A 13621-nucleotide genomic window follows, 5' to 3' on the forward strand; every position below is an offset into this window, starting at 1 on the left:
TTATCACGGCATTAATGATAATTTAAAACAGTGCAAATCTTTGACACTTAAACAGTGTACAATCTCTGACACTTAAACAGTATACAGTCTCTACGAGACAGCCTGGCTATCAACGATATAGACTTCTTGTGAATTTGTGAGTAATCATCCCTGTTCAATTTGTAATGAAATTTTTATTTTTAATTTTCTTTACCTGTAAAATAAATAAAAACGAAAAGACATTAAATGTCTTTAGTTGGACAGCCCCCTTCCTTTAAACTGCTTAATTTTTTATCATTGGTGGTTATTTTCAGATTGATAGAAAGAAAAGGATTCCAGGGATAACTTAAGCAAAAAATGTTATTCTTGTAGATGAAAGTTCTCAGTTTGTTGTTGCTTGTTAAACCTGTATACAAAACATAGCCTAAATTGAACTTACGGCCTTAGTCACACACACCATGTGGTGAGAATGTGAAATCTTCACCACAGGACATGCTTGATACTGGATTAACCCGAGGTAGGTAGGCATGTTGTTTTCACTTTTTATTCAAATACCCCTAGCACTGTGGCGTTAAGGAGGTCAAACAAAGTATAATGTCCATTTACAGGCAATCAACAATGGCTAAGCTTTTTATTCTTTCCCAAATCCGAGTTGTCTGATACAAGGGCAGCTTCTGATTTAAATTTTAGATGAATTATTTGAAAGTAAAGAGGTCAATTTTGACTTGTCCATTTTTGACTTGTCCAATTTAGAGCATGACATGCTTCATCTTAGTCACCATGGGTTTTTTTGTCATGTCAAACATACATACTTGTTGAACTGCTTGGTGGCTTAATGAACATTTCAATTCAAATAATTAAATTGGAAGATTATTCCATTCAAGCCTTGATGGTATGAAATAAAGTACATCAGTAAACACTATTCTCTGGACATATTTGACGAAAATTTTAATTAAAGAGTTAAATTAGAATGTAATTCCATCACCAGTTTTGATTACTTTAATAACGGTTAAAGTAAATACTGAGTGTCATTTCTGTGTTTGGGGAACACTTTAATTTGAAAATTGCATGGGAAGATGATACTGTATTAAGTTGAATGGCTACAAAAAAAGGGTTTTCATAGCAAGAGTTCATTATCATAGTATTGGATTGTCTTATGCGTGCTTGACAAATTCCCCTCCCAGCTACACCTGGGCAGGTGGGACTTCAGTTGAAATGAACTCTCCTTATCATGCAGGTAAACAGTCACCAGCTATAACTGACCAGGTATGACTATCACTGAATACTCAGGACTCACCTTACCACTACAAACCCTGCAGCATTTTATCTGTTTCCAATGCACCGACAGTAAACAGAGATTCACAGATTTAAAGTTATGAACAGAACTTCACTGATACTACTACTGCTATTTTATTGGAGGGCGGAGCTTAAAACTGCAAGGTGTTGATTGGATGACAGAGCCACAAGAGGACCTTGATGTACTACTATAGATTGAATGTATAGATGATACAACAGGTCATTCTAACTGTTTAACACATTTGGTTCATTAGATTATAAGTAAAGGACATTTAATTCATTCACCTGGATGCGGTGCTCTGACAGGTAATGATTTTTATATTAATTAGTGTCATTCTGGTTACAACTCAAATTCATTAATTAGCAATGTAATTAGAGTTAATGTGTAAAAGATTTATTCCCATGTATGCTTTATGTATTCTGGTTATAAATATATATCTTGAAAATCAAGGTAAGACGTTAGAGAGACATTTTAAAACAGGTATCAGAGTCTTGTTCAAAATGTCAATATACCAACAACTTCAAGAATTCTTGGAAGGGTAGAAACTAAGAAATTTACTATATTTCTAATTTTTCCATTGATTTTAACAATTCAGAAATAAATATATCTTCCAAAAGAAAAGTGTTGGTTTTCATATTGACCCAGATGTTAAAGAAATAGTCTTTACTTGATGATTGAATTTGACTTGTAATATTCTGTTTTCTTGTATGTACATTTATGTAGGAATTTTGGAACATTAATAACTGTTTTCACTTTTGTTTTACTGTGTTAGCAAAATTAGCTTTGCAATGATCAAATCTACTTCTGTATTTTGATTATTTCTTCCACAATATATCCATATCACAATTATAAAATGTCATGCCAATAAATAAATAAAAGAAAACATTGATAAGAAATATACAAATCTGAGCTGCCATTATGAAATGTGCATGATCTATCCTTCAGTTCGGAGCCTTTTATGCACTTTGAAATTCATAGTAATTCAAACAGTAGTACTGTTATTACATTCATGGTAATTCAAATGGAAGTACTGTTATTACATTCATGGTAATTCAAATGGTATAACTGTCATTACATTCATAGTAATTCTAATGGACAGAGAGACAAACAAGCAATTCATAGCAATTCTAATGGAAGCACTGTTATTACATTCATAGTAAGTCTGATGGAAGTACTGTTATTTCAGTCTTGTAATCATTATAAGATTCGTGTGTGTAATTACAGGGCATTGGAGACCTGTAAGGTTAATGTGTGTAATTACAGGGCATTGGAGACCTGTAAGGTTAATGTGTGTAGTTACAGGGCATTGGAGACCCTGTAAGACTAATGTGTGTAATTACAGGGCAATGGAGACCCTGTAAGATTAATGTCTGTTATTACAGAGCAATGGAGACCCTGTAAGGTTAATGTGTGTTATTACAGGGCAATGGAGACCCTGTAAGATCAATGTGTCAGTAAAGTGTCTTGCTTGTGGACACACCACAGCAGTGTACCCAGGCAGATCCAAAGGTAGGATTTCAACTCACAGCATTTCAGCTGCTAGTCAACACTTTCCAGTAAAAATAGTTCACTTTTCAAATAAAACAGAAACTTGGTATTTTAGCAAAATAAACTAACTTTTCACAAAATCAAACCCGCATTGAAAACAATCCTAAAATAACTACAATTAATTGTAATTGACTGACCTATTTATATGCCATAATTAATTGTAATTGACTGACCTGTTTCTATGCCATAATTAATTGTAATTGACTGACCTATTTCTATGCCATTCTTCAGATTATGTCCCTTGGCATTTTACGATGAATCATTTTTGTTTTGTGTATTGGTACATGTTTTATTTACAACTTTGAAAGATTGTCCATAAGGATGGAAAATATAGAGAACAATCCTGTTAGTGTGTTTTGGATCAGCATGGTGTGTTGATGGTTCAGGGTATACAATGTAAATAGAGTGGCTCCTTTGTGAGCTTAGAATGAATCAGTGCCTGCAAAGTAGTATTATCAGTGTGTTAAATCTCATAATCCGCTATCATACCCCTCATAAAACTGTACCTTGGAACTTAGGCTTAATGTCCTTTTAAGAAAACAAAGTAACTGGGATTTAACTCTGTTAGAGAGCTTGACATCATTAGGACACAACCAGGACCATTTTATGATAGAAATACCATATATATTATCTCATAAGTGGAGTTCAAACTGCATACACCCATATAGGTTATCATATAATGTACCAGCAGATCTGGGTCTGTGCAGTTTGCTACATCTAATCATTATAACAAATTACATTGACTCTGATCTGCTAGCTCATTACAATATTGCATATCAGGGTCTAGGTCATTTGCAGTTGGTAGTTTTGCAGGTGTTTAGCTGCCTATACACAGAAATGCAGCTGCATACAAAACATTTGACATGGAAAATAATGCATTTGAAACAAATTATTTTAATAATTTGTTCATACTGCAATCAAGAGGTAACTCACCATTTGTTTTTTCTTCAGGTTACTGTAAATTATTTTAGGATCAAGTTGTTTTACATTTTATTTTTTCTATATATTATATATATGTCATTGGTATAAATATAAATAATCAGATGGTATATACATGTAGATAAATGCATTTATGACAGCACCAATAATTAGACTGTATATAGATTAAATACATCTATGACAGCATCAATAATCAGACTGTATAGAGATTAAATGCATTTATGACAGCATCAATAATTAGACTGTATTTAAATTAAATGCATCTATGACAGCATCAATAATTAGGCTGTATAAAGATTAAACGCATCTATGACAGCATCAATAATCAGACTGTATAAAGATTAAACGCATCTATGACAGCATCAATAATCAGATTGTATAAAGATTAAATGCATCTATGACAGCATCAATAATCAGACTGTATAGAGATTAAATGCATTTATGACAGCATCAATAATTAGACTGTATATAAATTAAATCATCTATGACAGCATCAATAATTAGACTATAGAGATTACTCAAAACTCAATGGCACAAGCAGTTTTTGATGTTAAGAGTCAAAATTGAGTATTTTGCCATGAGACAGATGTCATAAAATAGCCTATAATGACAGATCAAAATAGGGACTTTGATCTTGATGTTTGTAGTAATCCAATATTAAATTTTAATTATTTGATCAATGACTTTTTTACCTGTAACATTGAAGATTTTTAATTATTTGATTAATGAAATTTTTACCTGTAACATTGAAAATTTTAATTATTTGATCAATGACTTTTTTACCTGTAACATTGAAGATTTTGAATTCAACACCCAACTGTTTTTTATGGCAACCAGATTTATCAATCTTGTGTGGTGGGCAGTCGTGCTTTTTAAATGTTTCTACACCTGGTGTGATACTATTGGTTCTCATAATAGTGGAAGATATCTGATCACCTCATATCTCTGACCCTTAGGGGACACACACATGGTTCATATCCAATGTATTCCTTTGAACTGGGCCCTGGGGAATACATTCTGTAAAAATCTTTTCTTTTCAGATAGGATTTGATCATATCAGTAGAACTATAATTTCACCATTAGTGGTTACCTATCGCAAAATGTCCAACTAATTATTCTGAGTCATTGGATATAAAGACCAACACCTTTATAGTGGTCAACACCTTTAGAGTGGTCAAGTCAATTTGTTTCTTGTAGTATGATCAAAAATTCTGGAGAGCAATTTATAAACAAACCCACATATTGCCTGCATTACATACAAATTCTTTCTTTACACATAATATGTGTCATTGCATTACTTAATAAAATGAAACATATTACACATCACACTCCATCTCTTTATTATACATGTTGTATTTGTTTTGGACTTGATAATATTAAAAATATTACATAATGTCATTAGTCCGCCTCTCCTTTCTACTTACGTACAATAAAATCATTTTTATGTTGTCTTTTTGTGAAAACTCACAATTTTATTGTTACTTAAAATTGATGGATTGTGGCTGAAGTCCTGTTGTTTAAATGTGAGGATGAAAAATTGATGGGTTGTGGCTGAAGTCCTGTTGTTTTACATGAGGATCATTATTTGTCTGGTCATAAAACTAATGGATTTTAGCAACTATGACATCCATGAAATTCAAACCACATGAAAAAATGGGATTTGTCAACACTATAATCTGTCCTAACAAACCTTTCTTTAAAATATCTATCATGGTTTTATTTTTAGCATGTATAAATATGCTGATTTAACATACAAATCGTGTTTCTGTGTGATTTTAAAAAAATCTTTCTATTAAAGTACAGTATTAATTGCCTAAAAATTAATGTACAGAAATGACTCTTCCATTTAATATTTTACAAGACATTTGTATGCATCCTGTAAGTCCCAACTCTGTCCCCACCATCCCCTCCCCCAACATTTAATATTTTACAAGACATTTGTATGTATCCTGTAAGTCCCAACTCTGTCCCCACCTTCCCCTCCCCCCAAAACCCCAAGCAGGTAGAAACAAAAAAAAATAATTAAGAATCTAAAACACCAAATTATAATCCTCAATAATTTATTAACTTGCAATACATAATTTATACTTTTTCCAAAACTTTTATTGGGTTTCTCTCCAGCTTAAGATATGTTTAGACCATGGTTTTTGGAGCCTGGTTTTATTGTTATCATACAGTCTGTGTAATCCCCCCCCCCCAAAAAAAAAGCCAGATACTAGCAACTTGACTTTTGTGAGAACAAGAAAAGACCTTAAATGAATTTCCATAGACTGCATTTATTGCCATCTATCTCACAAGTGTGACAGTCTGATAAATAGAAGTATGGGCAGAACCAGGATAATTTTCTATGGCTCAGGGTGAATTTTTTTTCCCTAAAAATTGCAACTTTTTTTAATAAAAGTGTATATATGTACTTATATTGAAGAAAAGGGGGGTTTTGGTTTAATTCCCAGTCTCACCACCATTCCTTTGTGAAAACCCTTTAAATCTTCTATTAGAAAGTTTGTTGAAACTATACTGTGATTGACTAAGTGTAGTTTAGGTGAATTGCTGACCACCCTTCAAGCTTCAGGCTAAAAAAATTCTTTAGGGAATGAGGAAGTCCCATGGGGAGAGGATGTAAATCTGTTAAAAATATGGTCAGTCTGAAAATTGTATGCATTGTATCAAGTAATTTTATTGAAAATTGTATGCATTGTATCAAGTAATTTTATTGCAGTCTGTTGGAAACTTCTGTTTGCTTTGTTCTATTCTTTATTTTCTTTTTGTCAAGTAAAATGTTAACTTTAATTAGTATACTAAGTGAATAATGAAAATTGATTTATATTTTGGTATTGAAGAAAGAAATGAAATTAGTGTAAAAGTGTTTTTAAGTATTATTAGGGATTTGTCTCCTGTTGGGAATGTCCATGCAGGAAATATTGAGCTGTTAATTTTCCCAACCAAATTAAAAAAGAGACATCTACAGTGGACATTCACATATAAAGGACATTCACATATAAAGGACATCTGGTAAATAAATATAAAATGAACTAAGCAAAGACTAAATACAAAAACAAACACAAAACCCAGACTACAGTATTTAGAATGATACAGATTATCTTCAAGCAAGAGTCAAGTGATGAAAACAGAAACATAAAATTGAAAACAGGTCTTAAAATGACATGCCTATTTGGTGTTGTTGTCAGATTAACAATATTATATAAGAATATTCAGTGATGAGGTGATCGGTGTAATTACGTGTCTATATATAGAGTGTACATTTCTTGGTAATTTGTTTCCAGTATAGACAGGTTTGGATGCAGATGGTATTGTTGATCCAATTACTCGTGTGTTCTATATAGACAGGTTTGACTAGACATTATCTGTGGGGGCCCCGAGTGGCCGAGTGGTCTAAAGCGCTCTTTGTTATGGATCACTGCCATCTCACCTCTGTCTGCGGCGGTTCGAGTCTAGGATTTAGCCAATGTGGGTATGTGAGAAAGCTTGCCAGTAGCTTCTCGTGGGTCGGTGGTTCTTTCCTGGGTTTTCCCGGGTTCTTCCTCCACCATTAATACTGGCTGCCATGTATAGCCTATTGTGTGCTGAAAAATGGCGTTAAACCCCATAACAACAATAACAACAACAACAACATTATCTGTGATATCAATTGTGTGTCCTAGTTACACAGGTTCAGCTGTAGATAACATCCTTGATAGCAATTAATGGTGTGCCCTAAATAAACAGGTTCTACTATAGATAATTTTCTTTATAGCAATTAGTTGCATGTCCTGTATAGACAGGTTATGCTGTAGATGATATTCTTTATACCAGTTATTTGTGATTCTTATATAGACAGGTTCAGCATTAGATGATATCTTTAATACAAATTACATGTGTCCTATATAGACAGGTTCAGCATTAGATGATATCCTTGATACCAGTTACATGTGTCCTATATAGACAGATTCAGCATTAGATGATATCCTTGATACCAGTTACATGTGTCTTATATAGACAGGTTATGCTGTAGATGATATCCTTGATAATAATAACTGCTTCGCTCTTAAAAGGGCACATGACACATGTAGTATTTTATAATGTGAGGACAAAATTTGGGCTGAACGAACATCTAATGTAAGGACAATTACATCATACATCAAAGGAAATCTGTCCATTTTATTTCTGTATTTAGACCACAGCAACATGATTATACAATATGACTTTTCCTGCTTCATGTCTGCTTTGAAATATTTTGAATTAATATATTTTTACTATCCCTTGTTTTACTCATTACACTTCCATAAAAAAGCATGTTTTACTGCTCTTATATGTAATCAGTATTTTTGGCACTGTTACTCAGTTTTTATGCCTATTTTATGAAGAGAAAATAATCTTTTAATAAAATGTATTTAATAAGTATTTAGTTGAAACAAGTGTAAGCAATGCAATAATAATAATAATAATAATAATAATAATAATAATAATAATAATAATAACAATAATAACAATAATAACAATAATAATAGTATTAATAGTATTAATAATAACATTGTTGTTGGTGCTGATGCCCCCCCCCATCAAATCTAATAAATTATATCATAAAGGCAAGGTACTAAATGTATCTAAAAATTTACTATTTATATGCTGCTTTGAATTTTGACTAAATCCAAAAACCTTTTATTTTTTTGATAATTTCCAAATTTAATATTGACACCTTGACAGTATCCTCTTTGTTCATTTTCTCAATCCATTTCCATATAGACTAGTTTAATGGGAATAAATCTCAGCATGTTTCCACAAAGGCAGGTCTAATGGGAATTATCTCATTATGTTTTCACAGTGACATATAATAGGAACCTGTCTCATTATGTTTCCACAGAGACAGGTCTAATAGGAATGTATCTCATTATGTTTCCACAGAGATAGGTCTATTAGGAATATATTTCATTATGTTTCCACAGAGACAGGTCTAATAGGAATCTACCTCATTATGTTTCCACAGAGACAGGTCTAATAGAAATGTATCTCATTATGTTAGCAAAGAGACAGGTCTAATAGAAATATATTTCAATATGTTTCCACAGAGACAAGTCTAATAGGAATATATTTCAGTATTGTCCACAGAGACAGGTATAACAGGAATATATCTCATTATGTTTCCACAGAGACAGGTCTAATGGAAATGCATCTCAGATAGAGAAAGGTCAGTAAGTTTCCATAGAATCAGGTCTAATGAAAACATATCTGTGCTTAAATTAAGGATAAAATGGCAATAAGTGAAATAAAATATGTAACGTAATAAAAATCAGAAGAAAGGAAACAAACAAAAAAACACAACGAAAAATATAGCAATTGTCCACAAGGTTTTATCATTATCAATTATTAAATTTCTCCTTGTCCTATTTTTTTTCAAATACAATGGTCCACACTGTCAAGCCACTTAGTGTGCCACTGCCTTTTTTATAAAATGGATAGTCATGTGGTCCCTCACTGTTAAGTCCCTTAGTATGTTACTACACTTGTTATAAAATGAATACAGCCATGTATTTGGGGTTATAGAGTTTTCAGCTTGGCCTTGCTTCAGATGTTTACCTATCAAACAACAGCTACCTCTGCATGGACGTTTTCACTCCATGGACTTCAGAGGTAAATTGTGAAAAAAAGAGATGATAAAGTTTTTTTTTTTTACATTTTATGTATTTAATAAGTTGTTCATTGCACTTTCATTAATTAGTACCATCTAGACTGGCAAAATTCATTTTCCCGATTTTGTTAACAGTAATGGAAGAAATTTATACAGAAAGAATTCTGCTAACTTGGAAGACATTTCTACAGAAAGCATTGGGGCCCCAAGTGGCTGATTGGTCTAAAGCACTCACCATTACAGATCACTGCCATCTCATCTCTGTCTGCGTGGGTTCAAGTCTTATGTTTGGCCAATATGGATATGTGAGAAAGCTTTCCAGTAGCTTCTCATGGGTCGGGATTCTTTCTGGGGGGTTGTCCCTGGTTCTTCCTTGACTATTTATACTGGCCACCATGTATAGCCTATCTTGTGCTGAAAAAAGGTGTTAAACCCTACAACAACAACAACAACAACAACAGAAAGCATTCTACTGACCTAGATTTCTTTGCCAACTGCTCCTACATTTGGCTTTTTGCCAGATGTCAGCCTGGTGTGTGATCTTGGGTTCTTTTACTTTTATGCAGGAAACTAAGATTTTTCTAATTTGAAGATACATTTGAATTGAAAAGTCCTAAAATTCGAGACATCTGTGAAATTAATCCTACATGTGACTGTCTGACATGATCTGGAAGGTAAACATTTTTTTGTCTTCACTGGATATGAAACTCTGTGACATGAAAGAAACTGAAACTCTGCCTGTCCCTTTTAACGATGTGTCTACACCTGTAGGACAGGGCAACAAAGGAAGATATCAGCATATTAGCATTAATTTCACTAGTGACACTTTGTTACATTTTGGCAGGGGGTTCCAATGTCATCTTTCATCCTCCATTTAAAATGTATAAACCATAACCATGTTGATTATCAAATAAAGTGATGAAGACTTTGTGATCTACTTTTATGTACCTTGTCAGTATTTCTGTTTGGTACACAGCTGGTTTATTAATATGTCAGTGTTATATATTTAAACTGATCATTTATATTTTTATTTTCTGTGCACTATATTCATCCTGGTATTATTGATTTAATATATGTCTGTTTGCCTGTATATAGGTAGATAGGTGGGTAGGAGTGTGTGTGTGTGTGTGTGTGTGTGTGCGTGCGTGCGTGCGTGCATGCGTGCATGCGTGTGTGTGTGTTGGTATTTTTTTATTGATGGTTTTATTTTCCATGTTGATGTTATTTTCCAAATTTACCTTTAACTCATCACAACCTTAAAGTTCATTCCTTTAGTGGTTAAGATGGATGGTAATGAAGAGGAGGAACTTGATTAATTGATCATTTTAATGCAGGGTTTATCCCATATATCTCTCTGATAAGTGATTTGTTCACAGTCAAAATCATTTACAGATGTAATCAATTATTTTAATTTGGATGCATTGATTGCAGCTTCCAGAATTCAGCATATATGCCAGACATGTCTGATGGGACTAACTATTTGACTGATTATAAAATGTCCAAGTCAGACCTTGAATGGGACTATTTGACTGATTATAAAATACCAAAGTCAGACATTGGATGGGACTATCTGACTGATTATAACATACCAAAGTCAGACCTTGGATGGGACTATTTGACTGATTATAAAATACCAAAATCAGACATTGGATGGGACTATTTGACTGATTATAAAATACCAAAGTCAGACTTTGGATGGGACTATTTGACTGATTATAAAATACCAAAGTCAGACCTTGGATGGGACTATTTGACTGATTATAAAATGTCCAAGTCAGACATTGGATGGGACTATTTGAATGATTATAACATACCAGTCAGACACTGGATGGGACTATTTGACTGATTATAAAATACCAAAATCAGATATTGGATGGGACTATTTGACTGATTATAAAATACCCAAGTCAGATATTGGACAGGACTATTTGACTGAGTATAAAATACCCTAGTCAGACATTGGATGGGACTATCTGATTGATTAGAAAATGCCCAAATCAGACCTTGGATGTGACTATATGATAAAAAATACCCATGTCAGGCCTTGGATGTGACTATTTGATAAAAAAAATACCCATGTCAGACCTTGGATGGGACTGACTATTTGACTGAATATAGAATGCACAAGTCAGACTTTGGATGGGACTATTTGACTGATTATAAAATGACCCAGTCAGACCTTGGATGGGACTATTTTCCTGATAATAAAATGCCCAAATCAGACCTTGGATGGGACTACTTACTGATCATAAGATGCCCATGTCAGACTATGGATGGGACTGACTATTTGACTGATTATAAAATGCCCAGGTCAGACCTTGGATGGGACTATTTGACTGATGATAAAATGCCCATGTCAGACCTTGGATGGGACTGACTATTTGACTGATTATAAAATGCACAAGTCAGACCTTGGATGGGACTATTTGACTGATTATAAAATGACCCAGTCAAACCATGGATAGGACTATTTACTGATTATAAAATACCCAAGTCAGACCATGGGTGGGACTGACCCAAGTCAGACATTGGATGGGACTAACTATTTGACTGATTATTTAATGACCTAGTCAGACCATGGATGGGACTATTTGACTGAGTATAAAATGACCAAGTCAGCATTTGGATATGAATATTTGACTGATTATAAAATGACCAAGACAGACTATGGATGGGACTATTTGACTGATTACAAAATGATCAAGTCAAACCTTGGGAATTTCTTCTTGCTCATATGAAACTCACATTAAAATTTGATAAATAATTGTTTTATCTGAAACCCATGCACAGAAAGTGGCCTCATCTTATGGACTTACATTACAAAAGTTTAAAGTGGCCATGTGAATTCTGTAGACCGTGTATAGCTTACATGTCAGGGAATTTGTTCCCTACCACAAACAAGTTTGGGAATGGATTGATCATTTTGGTATGAAACCAACAATAATTAATTTTCAAAAAGGTACATGATAGAAAACATGAAAAAAATTCAAATCAAAATATACATTCTGATAGCTATGCTTTGAAAAAAAGAAATAGTAGCAAGCTTGATTTTAATAGTCAACTCCTCAAACTCAACAACTTCATTGTAACAGCCAACTCTTCAACCTCAACAACTTAATTGTAACAGCCAACTCCTCAGCCCCAACAACTTATGTGTAACAGCCATTTCCTCAACCCCAACAACCTATTTGTAACAGCCATCTCCTCAATCCCAACAACTTATGTGTAACAGCCATCTCCTCAACCCCAACAACCAATTTGTAACAGCAACTCCTCAACCCCAATAATTTAAATGTAACAGCCAACTCTTCAACCCAACAACTTACATGTAACAGCCAACTCCTCAACCCCAACAACTTAATTGTAACAGCCAACTCCTCAACGGCAGCGACTTAATTGTAACAACCAACTCCTCAACCCCAAAAACTTAATTGTAACAACCAACTCCTCAACCCCAACAACTTAATTGTAACAGCAACTCCTCATCCCCAACAACTTAATTGTAACAGCTGACTCCTCAACCCCAACAACTTAATTGTAACAGCTGACTCCTCATCCCCAACAACTTAATTGTAACAGCTGACTCCTCAACCCCAACAACTTAATTGTAACAACCAACTCCTCAGCCCCAACAACTTAATTGTAACAGTCAGCTCCTCAACCACAACAACTTACCATCTATACTTGTGACCAACTGCAAACTGGACAGACCCAGATCTGCGGTTGCATAATGCCCCAGCAGATTTGGGTCTGTGCAGTTTGTTAGGAGTAGTCAGTAAAACAAACAATAGACCCTAATCTGCAGGCACTTTATGCTATGGCACATCAGGATCTTTGTTGTTTGGACTTTACCTCAACTTATAAATGAGTACATACAGAAAGGTGGTTCTGTTCCAAAATTCTGTCAGCTGGCCTTTGTACATCTTAGTGAGAGGAAACATACATCTCTATTACAGACTTTTAAGAAAATAACAAAAAGGTAGTTTCAGATTTTAAGCTTTTTGGTAATTCTGTAGCTATGTAATGACAGCAAAATTTGAATTAAAAAAACAATCTGGAAAAATATTAGAGATAACTTTCTGATGTAGGATAATTTGGGCATGGGGATTCTAATGAAGTGTGGGATTGACAGTAACTGCACCTCACAGAACAAATGTCTGATAAAAATTCACGAATTGTTTGGATCTCTGGAACAAGACTGATATGTAAAAGTATTGTTGATTTTAATCCAT

At 33.8% G+C, this 13621-nt stretch overlaps 1 protein-coding gene across 3 annotated transcripts in view; it reads left to right on the top strand.

Moving 5' to 3' along the window:
- The first annotated feature begins 228 nt into the window (after positions 1–228).
- LOC149796408 (protocadherin-11 X-linked-like) overlaps positions 229–13621 on the top strand; it is a 46451-nt gene continuing 33058 nt past the window's right edge. For 2 of the 3 annotated variants that reach the window (XM_089961070.1, XM_089961072.1), the window contains exons 1-2: positions 230–496; positions 1217–1581. The gene's annotated coding sequence lies outside the window, so the exon portion shown is untranslated. Of the gene's footprint in view, positions 497–1216; positions 1582–13621 lie in introns of all 3 variants that reach the window. The other variant, XM_089961073.1, reaches the window with a different exon arrangement.

The sequence above is a fragment of the Sinohyriopsis cumingii genome, chromosome 6 (assembly GCF_028554795.1).
Source record: "Sinohyriopsis cumingii isolate HCF-2022 chromosome 6, ASM2855479v2, whole genome shotgun sequence".
NCBI lineage: Eukaryota > Metazoa > Mollusca > Bivalvia > Unionida > Unionidae > Sinohyriopsis > Sinohyriopsis cumingii.